Here is a 14,338-nt window from a genome sequence, read left to right as displayed (position 1 = left end):
GTAGAAAGATTTCCTGCATTACCTACTCGCTAAGATTTGTTTACTAACAAATAAAATACCCAAGCACAGTGTTTGTTTACATTTAATTATTAAAGCTTACGTCATCGTCGTCATTCGCGCTGCATTAACTTACTCGTGTACACTGGTGTAAAGTAAAATAGCCACATGATCCTACTTCTAAGGTGTTGGAATTTTCCATTGCATTTATTGTAACATTATTGTTTACTTGTACCTACCTAAAGGTTTAACTAAGCAGCGCGTATTCTTACGTACCTACAAATCAGAGTATTTATCGTTTTAGTTGTAATCGGCAAGTGATAACCCTAGGTTAGGCACAACAACGTGCAAATGACGTAGCCAAGTTGTTTTCTTCGCGCAAGTTACTTACGTCGTACAACCCTAATTAAATTTATCTAATACTAGCGGACTGTCTTGACTTCGTCCAGGTATAGTACAATTTGGTCCCGTTGATTCCATTCCCGTAAGAATTTTAGTCCGACTGTTACAAACATCAAAAAACAATTAGGTAGGTAGGTATAGGTACCTACCTATGCAATTTAGTTTATTTCTTCAAGATTATGCGCGAACAGGTTCATTTCGATGATTCATTTTTATTTATATAGATACATGGGTAAATCGGGTAAATACGTCATTATACAGGGTGTGGCGTAAATAATGGATAATTCTTTACCAGCGGATGGGCGACTACCCGACTGATCTAAAAATTAAAATTTATCTCTGGCATAAGTACTTATCATAGTTTTTGAAATTTCGGCCAGTACGAGCGTAAATCGCTTTCTTAAAAAACACACACAAATAGGATTATCCATTATTTACGCTACACCTGTATAATTAACATGGCAATGTGGCGGTACAAAACTGCATATTTGACTAAAAACTAGGTAGGTACCTATCTAAGGGTTCAGAATCCGAGACAATAATTTCTCATTAGGTAAGTACTTAGGTACCTACCTATTAATTTTAGTTTTTGGATAGGTACCTACCTACGCTTGAAAATTTCCCATTAGGTCAATGTGTATAGGTACCTAATCTACTTTACCTACCTACTTACTGCTACTTTGATTTTAATTATTATTGAGCTATCCAATTAACCGAAACCATGCAACTGAAAATTTCACCTAGACTTCTTTTGTTCAGCAAAAATAATTTATCAGTTATGTTGACCGATTTGTTAATCGAGGTGAAGATAAGTAGCTATATGAAAGAAACAAGATAAAAATAGATGTATTATGCAGGTAGGTAAGTCAGTGGAATGTTTACGTTGACGATAATTCAGAAAAGTGGCCTGTTTACACCACTCACATCAATAATTACTACCTGTCAATAACGTTACGAGTGCTCGAGATTATTATCTATAATAATAAAAGTAGGTAGGTAGATAGGTAGCTGTGTATTAACTTCTTAGTGTCGAAGTAAACTAATTTAAAATAAGTAGGCAGATAGCTAGACAGATAAGGCATAAAAATAAACATCGGATTTATGACTTTAGGAGAAAAACAAAAATTATAATAATAAGTATCGTGAACAGAACAATTACAAAGTTACCCAAGATTAAATTAGTCATAATCATGTCTTTCGTTTGCCCGCTAATTCGATCCCGATTAGCGGTAAACATTGTATATTTACAAAATGGACGCCGCACAGCCATGCAAAAACGCCATCTTTGCAGCATCATGAACATCGTACAAAACATTTGTTTTGTGGAATGAGGCGGCCGAGTCGAGATCCCGCGCTCAGGTGAAACGGTATTAAACGCCATCTAGAGTTTCAAAGGAGAAATGCTGCATGGCGTAAGTACCGTAAGTAGTGCTCCTCAACAAAAGATGGCGCTTCTCCTTGCTGTGTTTGAGAGTATTTGTGTGAAGATGGCGCTATCGTACAGTTTTAGTATTTCAAATAGTTATTCTATAATCGACGCACATGGTCACGCAAGGGAAAATTTTAATATACATAAATAATCTCTTCTTTTATAGCAGTTTGTAATATTAACTCTATGATTTTGTACTTATATTTTTTCTACGTTATTGTAACTTTTGATATAGGAGACAAATTCATGAAATATAGGTAGGTACCTAATACCTATATTAATTATGCAGCACTATGGACTTTTGTTTTTCGGTTTGTCCGTTACCTTGCTTTATTATACCTATATTTTTTAAACTTTGAAGAAGTTTTTTCTTCGGAGACAGTATCTCTAAGTAGGTAGGTATTCATATTTTTTTATTAGCAGTTTGTTGTGAGAAGAGAAGTTGTGACAGACTAATTCCCCAATATTATTTAAATTATTTAAATATAATTTATGTTTATGTAATGTATCAGTCATATAATGTCACTGAATGCTTCAAGCTTCAAGCTTCTAAGCCTTATGCAAAATTCTTTAAACAGCGGGTCCAACTTACGTCACCTTATCACCCGAGTAAAGATAAAAAATTATGAATTTACTAATTATTTAGAAAGTGAAAATATTTACAATATGAGCCTGGATTTAACCGGGTGGAGTTGGAACCATAAATGAGTGCTTGGAGCTTGGTAACGTGCTCTTATCAGGGCACATGTCCTAGATATACTATATATTATATTTCATTGATTTCCAAGCTTCGTTAAAATTTAATTTAAATCTTCTAAACTTATAACTACTACCTAAACGTGAGTTATTCGCGAACGTACGAAATCAACAAACTATTAAGATACATGACACCTCGTTATTGAACATCGCAATTTATTGTAACTTGGATTAGAAACTTTGGATTAACGAAACAATGTAGAGTACAGTTTTTTCATCAAGCTTTTTGTTAGGTATAATCGATGAATATATGATTTGTTTTATGATTTTAAAAAAGACAACTCCAGCACTAAGAATTGCTCTTGTGTCGCGGGGACCTTTACAAACATAGAAACAACGGACACAATGCACAACCAGACCCGAAACAATTATTTGTGTATCGCACAAATAATTGTTCCGTGTGGGAATCGAACCCACGACCCCCCGTCGCAGTGGTATCGGCGTGGCGACCTATGATACTTGCTTGGGAAAATGAAAAAGGTGTGAATGTAGAGCTCGTGCAGCTGAAAAGTCTACAGCTTTTGAAAGAAATGAAAGTTGCTACAGGAACGTGCTTTATTGTTTATCATATGCAGGCATCAATAAATGTACCCGTGGTGGTCCATTGAGGTAATTTGGATGTTAACACGCTTACCACAGATAATAAAATATCGTTAACAACAAACAAAGTTGAAATAAATTATGATGTCACGAACGACCAATCTCTTTCATAAAAAATATATTTTTGAACAACGACAATAAATCCAGGCGAGGCTGGAACGGCGTCGATTCCCAACATTATTCGCGACAAAATACATTTTCAGCAACTACATTGTTCGAAATCATAATGGAATATAGTCTGAATTGTTTTTTACGCGGCGTAATAACCGCGGCAATGATGTTTTTGTTTGGAATATCCACTTTTGTGTAGGCATAATGGGTGTATTCATTCAGACGGGACCAACTGAAAAGTGTCTCTTTTATCAGTCGCACAATAGGCGGGAATCAAAGAAATTACGAATTCCACGGACCGATGTTCTACAGTGTAAAATAAAGACGGGATTGTGGCGCTATTGTTGGTTTATAATATTTTCATTGTTGAATAGGTGGGCCGATACAGCTCCTGATATTTATAATAGATATGCATCTCGAAAACAATGCTTTGGTGTTACGCAAACTGTAATAAATACCCGTCGGATGGAAATGAATTTACTTCGTAAGGGACTCGCAAATATTTTCCTATTTACTTATTTTTCGCCTTATAAGTGTCTAATTAGATATCTACGTGTTAGTATTACATAGAATCCAATGGTATCAATTAACAAGAGATCTTTAAATTCAACTTGACATTGGTTAGAACTTTCCTTAACAAACTATTGTTTTTGACCCACAAATAACTTGTATAATCTTCCTCCATGACAACATATTGTTTAACCTAATCCATTGGAAAACTCAGTAAACCGCAATTCTATTTCAAACCAACGAAGTCAAAAATATGTACAAATTGTAACTGTACATAAAGTTCCTAGTACGTCACGTTCAATTAAACCGTGTGTGTATTCAAGCAAAATATATGAATAGAGTAAAATTGAAAGCGTTGGGGCGCTGATTGCCGCATCTTCGCATTGACATTCATGAGCCGCTTATAATATAACCTGCCTTCTCATCAGTGGCATTCGACAACGCAAAAATGTTGTCCAATCAATTGCTATCTGGACTGAATTTTCAATGTGGCATGTGTATGATGTATATGATTTTTTGTATACTTATTGGCCATAATGATACTATACAGTATACGTCTACTAGCTAGCCGACGTCGTCCGCGTCTACGTGTAAAGATTAGGCTATCTGGAATTTTCCGGCTATTTTCTTTGGAATAAGTATGTTAAATAGTATTTCAAATATCATGATGGTCATCATTTTAAAGGTTTTATAAAAGAACCGTTATTATCATCAGCTTTTTTCTATGTTAGTTTTCAAGGGTTTTTGTATTGCAGCTTTAGTGAAGTTTCAGTTTGTAGATGTCTTTTAAAGCGATTGATTGATTCATATTTTCCTCCCATCGTGTTCGACGGATGATTGGTCACTGAACTTCTTGAAAGTAGGAATTGAAGGTTTTTATTTGGTAAATGATATTCTGCAACAATATACTTGACAACGTTTATAGTAGGCACTAGGCTAATAGAGTATATCTCGTATCCATAATAATTAAATAGCACCGTTGCAAAGCAAAAACATATCAAAACTCTGGTTTTATGTTCGGGTAAGAAAGTCTACAGATTAGAAACTAAAATGTGTAAATAAATTATTTAATTAACAATACATAGACTAATAAGTTTCACTCCTCCCAAAAGAACACGACTAAAAAAACTATTTGTAAGAACATGATTAGCGCGAAAATGATCACCTTAGCGCAACACTTCTTGTCATACGGCTTATCATCGTTTGTGAAGTGCAGGGTCCCTGTTGTCTGACTGCAACTTGGAGGCTTCTTCAAACTTAAGGCCATGGCACTTCAAATACTCTCTCTACCTTCCATTGAACCAATTTCGTTGGTTGTGCATTACATACTATTTTCATTGAGCGTATCTCCGATTTAGCCTCTTCAAACAACGGTTTTAAAGTCTTTATCAAAATTTATTTGAATGTTTAATGTGTGGATCGGTAAGTTTTGCGACAGTTTTTGACGTATTTCTGATCTGACTGAAATAAAGATTTTGACAAGATCGAACCTCGAACTACAAAGCCATTGGCAAAAATAATAAAAACGTTTTAACATTGACTTATATTACAACCTACTCGTACGTTTGCAGGTTAGTTTCCATTGTTTATGAAATTAATAGGTAAGTTTCAAAATTTTCAAAATCTCTACGAAAACATAATATATTAAAATGAGCAGATTTGTTATTGATATTTGGCTTAACCCTTTTGACATTTAGATTCGAGTTGTTTTTCTTCAACACTATTGTTCGAAACTTCTTTTCAACGTAAGTAAGACTTCCCTTTGAAACGAAGAACAAAACCGAGTTTCTTCGCCAGTGAAGATGTTTAAAAAGTTCCCTATTGCCTTTTTACGTGAGAGTACCTGTTGTACAAAGAGTCTCGTATATTTTGAATAGGAATCAGAAAATAGGTATCGCTCAATGAGTAATGTTAAACAGTGGTCCGTTGAAACGACTGAAGCCTTTAGAAAATCACCCTCCTTTCGAGTCGCTTTTTGCAGCCTCTATTTATGTTTTCCACATTTTCCATATAGAATTTCGTGCTTGTGATGTCGACCGAATCTGCCATTGAAATCTCACACTCGGGAGTTGGCAATTCAGCAGTAAATTAACACCATTCAGTGTGGCCTGGAAGATGCCTGCGAGCTGAGTTTGTGTCTGTTATTAATGTATACGTGTGTTTAGGGATATTGAAGGCTTTCTGTTACATGTTATGTGTTATAATGTACTGAAAAGGACTTGTTAGTGATTTGATCCGTTTTATTGTTTCTTTAACACTGTTATCACTCGGTTTTCATGAATTGTGGATCAATTTATTATAATAGATATCAGTTATTCGGTTTCTATAGTACAATCTTTGCTTTGCAAATGACCGCGTGTGTGTTATCCAATCCATTTAATTATATTAGGTCGGGGAAAACGTCTTTTCGCATTATAGTATGTATGAACTAGTAACCTCACAAGCTCACTAAAAGAACCCTAATGAACCGTGTACTCATTTGTGATTCTTGAAGCCAAAGAAAAAAAAATAATACAAGTTCATACATACTTTAATTCGAAAAGACTTTTTCCCCGACCTAATATTTTAGATATTTTGATAATTTACTGATTTGAACTGTGACTCTAATAAAATAATTCCGGAACAGGGAAAACCTTATTTAATCATCAATAGAAAATAAATAACTTCCGTGAGTTCTTCTTTTCCTACTTAAGCCTACTTCCAATCGCCGCGGAAGTTCTAAGTACAATTCTTTATTGTATTATGAATATTTAATGATTAACGTAAAACGTGTTTTCAAAGAATTTCCCATTCAACTCATTTTCCTATTTGGCGGGACACAAAAAGCGGGTGGCTGGTAACACAATTGGGCCAGCTTTTGTTCGAGGCGCTCCACCGGGGCAGCGAGCATTCTTTCACCACCGCCTGGAACAACTGTTTCTAGTACGATAGCCTCACAATGCGAACTATTGTCGCCGCGGTAATTGTTCCTCGCCTCATCTACTTGAGGGTTAGCTAATAGCACCGTCATTTAACACTCAAACTCTAAAGAAATTACTAACAGACAAACGTCAAATTAAATGTTCCAGCGAGTATTCTAAGTTAAATATAAAACGTTTCATAAAGCTATTCATCGAGCTAGCTAAGGAGTGAATCTTTATGAATGCGACCAAATTGTATGAGAGTAGTCCTCTTTCAAAACTTCCCATGAATAGTGTTAATTCGCTATAGCGAGTTTGCTCGGAGCTCGTCAATGGACTATTTGGAGACTTGAGAAGCGCGCCGCCTCACAAAGTCGCAATATTGTGTATGGAAAACGCGGGAAATATGAATGGTGTTTCGACGACACACCAGTGTAGGCGATTTTCTAAAGGACTCACAATGTACAGAATATTTCAACAGTATTCACAATATTCACATGTATCCATGTACTCGTATATGGGCGTTGTACGAAATCTGAAACGGATTTACCGAAAGGATTACGTTTTATGGTATGTATAGACGTGTCATTTTGTTTGATGTCTTGTAAAGGTGAGCTTAGTGGTATATTTTATTGAATACTGGCACAGCACAGCGACAGTGGTTCTTTGTAAACCTAACCCCTCATTCGTTTCATAATAAGTTTATAAGTGTATATCAGTCTAATGTTTTTTTCTATAAGCTAAGCCAGGATGTTAATCTTTTCATTCAATCACCTGTCATTCTTATCCTCAAGAGTCATTCACCTCATAAAAACTTCAAACCGAAATCGTAACTCTTTAATTGAAGACAAAACCTCATTATGTAAACACGACGTTACACCTTAACCCTTGTACCGCCCTTAGTTTTTCAGTAGCAGCTTCGGAGGCGAAAAGGAAAAAACGTGGGGCGTGCCTGAACAAAGCGAGGCACACAATGGCCCCGCGAACAATGCTAACTAGAGGAACTTGAGCTTGTATCATTCACAGATAAACACGGATAGATATCGATGAGCACTGACGCCAAAGATTTACATTGTAAGTGTAACTGCCGCGCTAATGGGGGCTCGCTGTTTTCATTTGTGATGTGCTGATTGCTTGTGAATTTTCAATATGAAATGTGGTAGTTCTTAAATGAAACGCAATTTCAGGGTTCTTTCAACTTCTTCAATCCTGGAGGGATTTGAATTTATTTTGCTAGATAACTTTTCGGTCGAAGTTTAAGTGAGAAACCTAACTATGACTTGTTGTGGCAACATTTGAAGCAGATGAACAGAAATAATTATTTTATGCATAAAATGATAAGATTCTTTTTTAGAACTACCGCAGCAATGTCTACGAGCGCATGCCTACCACAGCTACAGCGCGAGCGCCTACAGCAGGTGAATGGGCGGCGAGATATCAATGAACGGAACAAGACACCCTACAGTTACACCTGACGACTGCGAGTACTGCCACAAAGCGACCCACCATCCGCACTTTCCAAAGCCGTATTAAAATTCAAACGACACTTAGAACATTGCACATCCGCAAGCTCAGCACTAACGACGGAGTCCACAACAATGTGCCCTCTGAAGAGCTCCGAACAATCGAATGAAGACAATAAGCAGCGATACTCCGAGACAAAAAGAGGCGAAATAAAGGCTCACTTGTTTCCTGGCCGCATTGTGAGGAACGGGAGAGGGCAGAGACAAAAGCGTAATGTGCCACGGGCCCAAACAATGGGGACCGAGCCATTATTGTTACTGTAGCGCCGCTTTACGGAGTATGTACGTGGTAGCGAACTTGACATGGTGCTGGCCTTGTCGCAGACTCGCAGAACTGTTCGTGACTTGCACACGTCAACCGACGCTCATCACGATATTAATGAGCTTTGTCTACTCACTACTTTTATCGTTGGGAGGCCGTGTGCTTCAATGGTTCTCTCACGATTCTCTTTGGCTGGGGAAATCGCTGCATTTAATCCGCAAGATGCAATATGTGCTATGACTAACTTATCATAAGATTTTTATTTTCTCAAAACTCGTCCAAATAATTTGCCTTATAGTAATGTGATTACTATTTATTAGGTATCAATATATTTTCACTTCACATGTTGGCATTGGCCAAGAACTCGCTAATTCGGCAGGCGAGGCCCTCGAGAGTCCACCGCGCGGCGAAGAGTATCATTTCGTTATCGGGGTCAAAAAGACCGACCGCCGTTTGATCTCTCGCCTTTATGATTTCTGCAAAGCCGGTGGCGAATCGCACAGTGGGCCGAAGCTCGCGTTTACTCAGACAAAATTATTATCTTTAGGTTCCGTAGTCTATTGTGTGGCAGAATGAGCGTACTCTTTTAGATTACAGGATTATTATTCGTTATAAGAAACATGTTCAATGTTCAAACACTTTTGTAAACGGCGTTTTTAAATATTTGCACTGTGAAAGACGAAGATAGCATTTTCATCCCATAAGACAAAATTCATTTCCAATACAGACTTTTGAGTGATTGTAATAAAAGCTTCACTTTATATTAAAACCTATACGTGTATTAATAGAATACTTAATATAAAAGCTTTAGGTAATGGTTGAGTTTATTAAAATAACATAGAATTCACAACTACTCATAAGAAAAATACAGTTGCGTTTGAAAGATTTTCTTTTAGCATTTAAGCAATATGCATTTTCCAAACGTCCTTATCATAAAATAAAGTTATTAATAAAATTGTACAATTTCAACATAAAACGAACAAAACGTCGTCGTATAATATTTTGTAGTGTAGTGTGTGTACGGTTGCAATGTGCAGTACGGTCGGGCGGCGTTGAATGGCGCGGCCGCAGGGTGAATCCACGGGACGCATGTACACGTATCAAAATTCAATCTCTCACTAGATACGATGCAATATTAAAATTGAATTTTACTGCCCATGTTCCCTGCTCGGTTTTGAATATTATTTATTCGCTAGGACTGCATCATGCAATTATTTTGTACTTATTTTAGAATATATATTATCATGTGGTTTCTTTGAAAATCTGTATTTACCGGTTTGATATGGAAAGTCATTACTTTTTCTTATTGAGTTATATTTCTTTTTTTCCTCTTTGTTACATAATGCGTTTTAGTCACATCTCACTGAGTAATAACAAAATATGATGGAATACAACAATCAATATTCATACATACATCTATTAACAATCTGCTGATGAAATTTTAACTCGACTATTCAGAGCAACCCTATCGCGATGCACAATTAATAAAATTTCGCTATGGACAGAAAAGGGTCCTTTGTCCACTTTATTCATATGCTAACTCCAGCCAACTCCTATTTTATCTGAGTACTTCATTGTACTTCAAAAACAATAGAGAAATTGCGACGCGACGCGACAATCGCTGTGACATATCAGAGACTATAGGCCATGTTGAAAGTTTTGTGTTTTGGTGGCGTAAATATCTTGTAAATGCACGTTTAAACCTTCAGGTGGAGATAAAAAAGTGGGTAATTCGATTGTCTCCAAGTGCCTATAAAGAAATTGCGATGTTCTTAGATTTTTTTGGGTCTGAGATATGGCATTTAGACCGTCATTCTCTTGATGTAAAGGAAAGCTCGATCCGTTGTAGGAAACGTTTTTTGGGTTTGGAGGTTAATTCTATGGTGCGGAGTGCATTTTTCTTCATTTTGATTTAGCTCTCTTGTGTAAAACAAAACAATACCTACGCTAAAATTGGCAAAATTTTTATTGCACAGTACTGCCATAATAGTATCTTAATTTACAATGAACACATCCACGTCCATAATCCATTAGATAAACGATAATCATCAAATCGAGTACAATTACGAATCCTTCCGACTTATCTATCTACTATAAGGTCACTATGCTGAATCACTACGAACAATGGATAGTGGTCCGAAACTCAGGTTCTATTGTAATGAATTAATTAATAAAATCAGTGGGACGGGGGAGGCTATTGTCCACTAAGGATGGATCTGATCTCATTAACCAGTCATTGTGGTGGTCGGTGGTCGGACAATGGTGGTCAGTTCGGCCAATGTCGCGCCGTCATCGCATCGCATAATGAGAACGTTATTGTTTAGCTTTCATACTACTATTGAGCTTTAATTTTAATTGACGTGTTTGTTCTAAGTTTTTCGGCGGCATTGATGTTGTTTTCGGACTAGAGTTAATTGCCTGAGTAAGCTTGTTATGACCTTTGGTTGAAGGTAAGTATTTTTTCCTATATTTTTTTGCACCAAACTAAACAAAAAATTAAGTAAGGAGCATGTCATTAAAAAATTAAGTATGCTGACTATATCATTTATCACTTAACACTTGCTTAAAGTAATCGTAATACATTATGGGAAACGCAATTTTCATGTCATCGATGCAGTAGAGAACTACGGCGCATACCGCACCTCCCATTCTCTTTTTCGAGATTTCGATTTCGAGATAATTTAAAATATATTGTGTATAATTTTACATTGTTTTCTCAAAATACTTGTCATCCATATCATCATCATCTGTAAACATTCTCTCATACGACTATAAACTTAAAACTTAAACGACTTCTAAGACTAGACAGCTAAAAATAGAATGGTCTTCAAATAGCAAAATCTAATATTTAACTGATTCTTGCCTATATCTAATTTAAACTAAAACTTTATAATACTACCCTTCAGTTTCAGAAGTTCGTAGCAACCGTAGCGTCGTGCTACAGGGCGCTACGCGCATCCGAAAGTTGCGTCTACGCATGCCGTTTTATGCTTGATTTTATTTAAGATTAAGAAAACATAATAATAGTCCATTATATGTTTTTTTTTTAAAGAAATAGGCTTTTTTAAAATGCTAATAAGTTAATGAACAGTCAACAGATACATATTTTTCTGTTTCGTCTTATGCATGGTTTAGTAGTTTAGTTTTATAAATAGGTACTTACTATTTATGTTGCTGTATGTTGTAATAAATTTATAGTTGTAATATTTTCGTACTTGTTTATATTTTAGGCTAAGAAGAAAATAATCCTTCACTCTGTCTTGACCGCTAATCCGTTTTCTACTTTTAAGGGTCTGTCCTAAATGTCAACGAATGCCGATATGCGAAAAGATATATAAAATATTTTGGAAGAGAACCGATGTGTTTGTTCAATTAACGCTACACTTATTGTTCGCGAACTCAAGGTCGATAAACCTTAAGGCCCAGCGCAGACCAAGAGGAGCGCAGCGGAGAGGATATTTTTAACGCACTTGAAAATCAACTTTAAAATCATTAAAATAAAGTGCATAATTGTTTGAACCTGAAAAAAAATGCTCGCGCGTCCTCGAGGATGCGCGGGTATCCGCGCGCATACTCGAGGACGCGCGAGCATCGTACGAAAAATTTTAATGTTGTTACTGAGTTTAAAGAGAGAGAAAGTCATTTTTATTCTTCTTCAGTCAAAAGAGCAATTATAATCATGGCCCAGTCCACCATCGTTGACGAATTTTCACGAAAACTGGCCTGTTTAATGAAGAATGGTAACCTAGAAAGTTTTCCTCGCGCAGGCTCGAGCAGTCGCGAGCATGCTCGAGCATCCGCGAGCCGTAAAGAAAATGCTCGAGACCGCTCGAGGATTATTCCGGTCTGTCTGCGCTGGGCCTAACAAAACTATCCGACCCCCGCAAACGCTGAAAAGGAACAGAAAATTCTTACACAAAAGTCTCCGGCGGCGGACAATAGATGGCGCTTGATCTAGATAACGATATGTTAACATTGTCACAATGGAGACTGTAATGGTGCGATTGTACTGCTTGGCACAATGCTTTTAGATGTCACTTTCAACAATGGACTCGTTCGATATCTGCTACTGTTGTACCCGCTCACTCAAACGGCCAAATCGAATGAAAATCGTTTCGCTAACTAACAGAAAACTGCGGAGAAAACTCGCTGAGACGCGACTTGCAACTGACTCGCAGTAATAAGTTTGCAAGCGCACTCTTTACATACTTACTGCTGCTGTTCTATTCTACGTTAAAGGTTTTGTATTTTTTACAGAACACTTTCCTAACCATCATATATTCTATTCGTTTAGAAAACTAGCGATTTATTTGACAACACAGTATAATTATCCCGTATCTTAGATTTTACCTTGTCTTCACAAGGTCTTAATTGTATATTGGTAGAGCACATCAAAGATAAAATACTACGAAGGCTCTCGATCAACTCAAAGTACCGTTGAACCTTGAGGTTGGCTAATCAAAGAAAAGGCAATATCAAATCGAAATCCTAATCAAAGGACGTCTCAACATCGTATCTTTAACATATCGTCTTCATATAAAACCACCCTAAAATCTCTCCGCCCTCGTACATCCACAAATGAGTCATCATCCATTTGTTAGGAGTTGAATAATAAGCGATTGATAAAATCGTCCGACTGCCTGTGACAATTCGCACTCGAATCCGACGCAACAACAATGGTTTTGCACCACCAACCTAGATTGACCCTCTTCCCCCTTACACACAAAACAATAGCCGGTACTCGAGGGGTGCGAAAGGGTGTTTCGAGAGGTCTCAGTACGCTGGCCGCGAGTCATAAGCCACCCACCAACTATTCAGTGTGATGTTATTCAACCCATGATGGATCACAATTTCAGACAACATTGTATGAAAACAAATGAAGTAGTACAATAGAGTCGATGTGATTTGTAAAAGTTTTGTTCACTTATTATTGTTTTATAAGTCATTGATTGAACTCTCGTCGTCCTAGAGCTTTTGATTTACTCGCAATTTGATTAAGTCCATTTGATTTACTTTCTTTTGTCGTATTCGTTACTAATACATAAAGTAATAATCTGTGTCTAGAAGTTATATATTGGTTCAATTATTATTCTGCGATTGACCATTAAATTATATGCAATATAAAAGTGATTGATCTAAGAGCACATACATACATTTCATCTTCAAGTTCACTCTCGGGCCCGGAGCTTTTTTCACGGGGCTTTCTTTCACTATGAAAAGTATGCAAGAGATCACAGTCATCTGTATGGATTAAAGATCCTAAATCCTTCATCCTTTCTACCAAAAATATCTATATCACCCAAATGATAAGCCACTATTTTTCCTAATAGAAAGATAAGTTATGACTCTACATTTGACTTCCTGTACTGTAATCAAAGTCGATCCCACCTACATAATATTTTCAATAAAACCCTCCAAATCCTACACGATCATTTGATATGAACGTGGCTATTCTCGGAATTGAAATAGATACAACGCATATGTAAAAATAGCGAATTGAAAAATACATGGAGAATATAATATTGTTCATTCAGTCAGTTGGCAGTTCTATGAAAACTTTTATCAAAGAACACTACCCCGAAATATATTATAAAAAAAAAATCATTTTTTTTACCTACCATTTTAATGAAACTTCGTAGAGAGGTAGCACTGCCAATGAAACTATAACATCATCATAAAATACATTGCCGTACTTATAATTTCAAAGTTAAGTCTAAGCAAAACTGAACACTAAATAATAAAATATTTCTATATTAATAAACGCCACTTACGGACAGTTTAAATAGTAATGCCATCAAAAACATTCTGTAAAAACCTCAAGTCTCGCCGTAAAAAGTTGTGAGATCCA

General features: G+C 36.4%; 1 long non-coding RNA gene across 2 annotated transcripts in view; it reads right to left on the bottom strand.

Annotated features, from left to right (window-relative positions):
* LOC142986742 (uncharacterized) overlaps positions 1-14,338 on the bottom strand; it is a 248,843-nt gene that overhangs the window by 215,330 nt on the left and 19,175 nt on the right. The window lies entirely within an intron of this gene.

Source organism: Anticarsia gemmatalis, chromosome 3 (genome assembly GCF_050436995.1).
Source record: "Anticarsia gemmatalis isolate Benzon Research Colony breed Stoneville strain chromosome 3, ilAntGemm2 primary, whole genome shotgun sequence".
Lineage (NCBI taxonomy): Eukaryota > Metazoa > Arthropoda > Insecta > Lepidoptera > Erebidae > Anticarsia > Anticarsia gemmatalis.
This window is presented reverse-complemented; position numbering and strand designations above follow the sequence as displayed.